The sequence below is a fragment of the Benincasa hispida genome, chromosome 6, assembly GCF_009727055.1.
Source record: "Benincasa hispida cultivar B227 chromosome 6, ASM972705v1, whole genome shotgun sequence".
NCBI classification, from domain to species: Eukaryota; Viridiplantae; Streptophyta; class Magnoliopsida; order Cucurbitales; family Cucurbitaceae; genus Benincasa; species Benincasa hispida.
The window spans coordinates 22,565,389-22,570,993 of record NC_052354.1 but is presented as its reverse complement, the minus strand read 5'-3'; positions in this window follow the sequence as shown (position 1 = coordinate 22,570,993).

Sequence of the window (5,605 nt, the reverse complement as noted above, 5' to 3'; positions counted from 1 at the left end):
TTGTTATCAACACATCCTTCACCTTTCCTTCTGGAAGAACTAGAGCCAGTTGGAGAGTCATTGATGTGGGCATAAATTGCCCCACATTTAATTGTCTAAAGATTGACAGAAGCAATAAGGCTTGCCCGATGTAGAGTCCTCCTATGGAGCAAGAAATGGTAAAGCTCCCAGGATCGCTCATCTTCGGTGGAATTATGGATTTTGAACTTTGCGTTAACGCCACCGTGGAAAATTTTCCAGCTCCCCTCTTCTTAGCTACCATATCCTTTAGAAACTTGGCGTAAGCAGGCATTTCCTCAATCGCTTCACTGAAAGGAATGTTAACATGTAATTGCTTTAACATAGATAAGAAGCATTGGTACTGTACCTCTTCGTTTTTCTTCTTCCTTAGTCTCTGTGGGAAAGGGGGTAACTGAACTTTCACGGTTCCCGTTTCAGTTGGCTTCGAGGTCGACGCAACCTCCGGTTCTAGTGCTTCTTTTTCCCTTTCCTCTTCTTGCGTCACCCAATCTCAGGTTCAACTGCAATGGAAGTTGTTCTACTAAGCTCCTTCTTTTCTCCCTCCACAGTCTTCCTATTGCACAATGTCACAACCTAACATTGCTTTTTACCTGATCCCCCGAGTTGCGTGGAAGTTCAATTGAACTTGGCAAAGCCCATTGCGGTCTACTCTTCAACTCACTCGCAATCTGGCCCATCTGTAATTCGAGATTGCGGATGGACGTGGCCTGACTCTGAAGCACGGTCTCGTTATGCTTTATGTATTGCTTCAATAGACTCTCCAAAGAAGAGGATTGCGGTGGTTGTGAGCTGATTGCTTGATTGCTCGATTGACCGTTGTTGCGAGGGAAGAATCCTGGTGACCCTTATTTTTGTGCCACATGTTGAAAATTTTGTTGTTGATTCTTCCAAGCAAAATTGTGGTGGTTTCTCCACTCGAGATTATAGGTGTTTGAAAAGGGATTATTTTTTACAAAGTATACAGATTGAAGATTTTGCACGCAATCTTCCTTCGCATGCCCATCATTGCAAATCGCACACCTCGCGGTATTTTGACTGATTGCGTTGATTTGCCCAGTTTGCGGTGTTGGTCTGCTGATCACAATTCCTTGGATCAAATTCATCATTGCGGTCATTTGGTTTTGTAATGAAGCAATAAACCATTATTTGCGTCGGTGTCTTTGAGTCTCAATCTCTGATCACTCTCTCTCTAATCTTCATGGTTCTTAGAGATGCGATGTAGGATATTCTTCGTCTCATCATATGTTTTGTCAAGCAAACCACCAGTGGCTACCGCATTGGTAGTGGTCTGCGAAGCTCGATTCAAACCATGATAGAAAATCCTCATTTGAAGGCAGTCTGGCAACCCATTATGTGGACAGTCCCGGACCAGCTTTTTAAACCTCGCCCAAGCATCGCTGAGCAATTCGTCCATGTCTTGTTCAAAATTTTTAATAAGTTTCCTTCGTCTAGTGTTCTCGGTAGGTGGAAAATACTTCTTCATAAATTTCTCCACTACCTGTTCCCAAGAAGTGATCTCTCCCGGCTCGAGAGAATATGTCCATTTCCTAGCCTGATCATAGAGAGAAAATGGGAACAACATTAGTCGAACTTCTTCGACAGACATGTTCAGGAACACAAAAGTATTACAGATTTCGATAAAACTTCGGACGTGGGTGTGCGGGTCCTCGCTGATAACTTGTATAAATATAAGTTATTTATACTGTTTTATTTAGATATTGCGACTAAAAGGAAGAAAAGTTGCGTCGAATGTATGAAAATTGGCTAAGAAATGCGAGAATTATAAATTGACTCTATACATCCACTAACACAGTGCGATGGTAGAAAAGGATGTTTCAATTCTGTTTTGCAGGAACTCACATCACCGCATGCGTTCATGGCTCAAAGATGAACTGAACAACGCATCTACGTCTCCTGTCTCTTATACACATCTAGATGTGTATAAGAGACAGCACTAACACAGTGCGATGGTAGAAAAGGATGTTTCAATTCTGTTTTGCAGGAACTCACATCACCGCATGCGTTCATGGCTCAAAGATGAACTGAACAACGCATCTACGTCACATTGCGCCCGTCAATCAATAATGAAGAGACGATCAACGCAATGACGGCACATGTGACAATCGATCCAGAGCTTAACTTCAACCGCATGCGGTAATAAAAAACAACACATGCGGGCAAACGATTGAAGAAGCAAAAAAGCAACGCAATTGCAGAGGATTCAGACACGTGTACAGCTGACCGTTGTGCATTTCTGACGAGATTGATTGCATAACAGAAGGAATATTCAATCCACCATTTCAAGAACTGCCTTAACAATAAAGTAGAGACCACACTGCAAAGAGTCAAAGTTTCACCTATAAATGGCCTCTGCAATTCTATTGCAAGATATACTTGATACGGGCATATTTTGATACTTGAATATTGAGAGAGAGACTGGTCTGAAGAGCTGATCAGAGTAGATCCAGGAAGAATTAAGAGACAAGGCCGAGAGGTCAGTCTCCGGACAAAGAATCCTTTCAATCCCCATCATTGAAGCTCTGTACAAAGGTTACTTCTACCAAACGAGCAAGCCTGAGAGGGAAGTTCTTCTCTTCATCCACTCCACACGCTGGCAAGCAAATCCACCATCCAGATTTGTGTCAAGACGTTCACACTCTTCTATATTTGTTCTATCTTTTTTTATCACTTGTACTCATTTTCTTAATCTCTATCATTTACACCATGTATCAGACGCTTAATCTGAGTATTAATTGTATTGATCATTTCCATCATCATCTCTCTGCCTATTTTCGTTCATCCATGATACACTTTCTCCACGATGTTTTCTTAATTCCCTAGGTAATTAGTAAGAATTAAGCAAGTAAATTAATCTGTATTAAGGAAATAGTTATGTTTAGCTAAAGCATGCTAGACGGCATCTTCACCTGTGAGAGCAGAAGTAAAGATGTCATTCCGCCTGTCGAGAGAAGGTTGGAAGAATGCATTAACTAAAGCGAGAAGTACTTCTAGAGATGGAAGCAACCTTGCGTTCATCACGTTCATCCTTGTTTCACCATATAGATATGGGAACGCGGCCAATCACCGAGAGGTGTATGCTAAGGGAAAGCGGAACCTTAATTACATCTTTAACGCAATTAACTAACTTGCGGTGTTTTTACTAGTTATTCTTTCTATTTCTGATTCATACATAAAGATTTGTCATCGCATACCATGATCCTTTGTACAAATTTCACAGTCAATCTCCAACTCAGTATCATGTATGTATCTTGTATCTTGTATCATAATAGCTTAAGACTTTACTTGTATCGCACTTTATTTTATCAACGCATTTTATGTTTATCGCAATTTAATTTCCTATACAAACACACAATCTTTTATTAATTGTAAAACCGATCGCATATATCACGAACGTAACGCATTAACGACAACAATCCATGTGTTCGACTTTGAATTACTCTAGAAACTTGCGTTGGAATTATATTTGGTTCCAGCGCAAGAAAACTTGTGACAACGCATAGCATACTACAAGCATTTCATTAAATAACGCATACATCTAGAAGTAGTATCGCATAAAGTGTGCATGAGCAAACATAGCATAAGACACAATTTCCAAGTTACAAGTTTATGGCAACATGAGCTTGTAACACAATATCATGCATGCACATTACCCAATTCAATACTCGAGTCAACAAGTTTATGGCGCCGTTGCCGGGGATTGGTAACGGTTAGTGTTTAATACGTTTGTGATATTTTGCAGGACAGATTGACACTCTTGAAATGCGATGATGCTAAATAAGCATGTGGATAGTGATGATTAATGGATCATACAAACTCATGTTACCATAAACTTGATGACTTGGAATGGAAATGGAATGTGGATGCTGTGTTGTGCTTGTTCAGACACATTTTATTTATGTGATACTACTTCTAGATATGTGTTATTACTGAATGTTCTTGTAGTATGCTATGCGTTGTAACAAGTTTCCTTGCGTTGGAACCAAGTATAATTCAATCGCAAGTACGGTGTGACCCGAAGTCGAACACAGGGATTGTTTTAGGTTAATGCGTTACATTCGTGATATATGCGATCGGGGGTTTTTCAATTAATAAAAGATTGTGTGTACAGGTATTTAAAATGCGATAAGGTAAAATTTTGCTGTAAAGTAAAGTTGCGATAAAATAAAGTGCGATAAAATAAACCTAAGCTATTATGATATAAGATACAGGATACATGATACATGATACCGAGATTGAGACTGAGACTGACTTTGAAGATTATACAAAGAATCGTGTTATGCGGTGGCAAGACTTTATGTATGAATCAAAAAGAGAAAAGATAATTAATACAAACATCGCAAGTTCATTAATTACGTTAAAGATATAACTACGACTCTGTTTTCCCTTGGCGTACACCTCTCGGTGATCGGTCGTGTTTCCCACATCTCTGTGGTGAAACAGGGATGAACGTCATTTATTTATGCGTTGATCCTGGCGACTTACTTTCGTTTTGGCTTGCCCCCACATGTGTCATGCAAACATTCAACTACGGATAAGTGTCCTTCACAACTTAACTCTTATCAACATGGGTTTCCTCATTACGTTGACAGTGGAGTTGTTATTCGAAATTTTCCTCTTTTTCATCTTTTTTTTTTTCATAGAGCTAAAAATAGCAAGGTCGAAAATAAATACCTCACCCCCAAATTTAAAATGTGGCAATATCCTCATTGCCAAAAGATTGAAAGAAGTCATGCGATGTTCTTAGGAAGTTACGTAAAGAGAGTTTGAAAGAAAGCTAGCAGACCACTAATTTCTAGAAATATTTCATGAGGTGACTTTTCTAAGATTAAGTTGGCTCTAGTATATATGAAAAAAATAGAAGCATGTGTTTCATCATTGAAACCATAATTGGCAAAGAGAAATTATGCGGAGACTTACTAAACTTATCAATATTAAATGGTTACGGTAATCAAAGAGGATGCAGTGATAAAATTTCGAAATTAAAATGCAATGCGATAGTGCAGGATTTGGAATAAAATCAAGAAAAGAATACAACCCCCAAATTTACACTGTCACCCGCATTGTTTGTTGACACATCCTGCTATGCGACGATCTATCTTCTTTGGATTGCAGTGACAGAATAAGATAAGTTGTTTCTTCGTGTAACACCTCCGCAATCGTTTGCCTCAATCGTTGCAAGAAAAACAGTGAGGGTCAAATAATATTAAACAAAACAAACTCTTTTACCGCAAACCTTTTTTTTTATAGAATAAGGTAAAGAACTGAAAAGATATAGTGAAATGAAAATTCTAAGTAGTAGAGAAAAGTCGAAGATTTCATGATTCCAATAGGTACTTCACAAAACTTGCATCCCTGATGAATTTCGATCGTCTGATAGCGCAGGGACCACCTACTTCTTTCTTATTCAAAGTTTCTCAATTCTACGGAGTCGACTTGGCGATGCCAACCTTCTCCGTGATACACTTTTACTCGTTGCCCATTAACTTTGAATATGTTGGTTCCGTCATCATTAGATAATTCGACCGCGCCATACAGAAATACCTCTCTAACTATGAATGGTCTG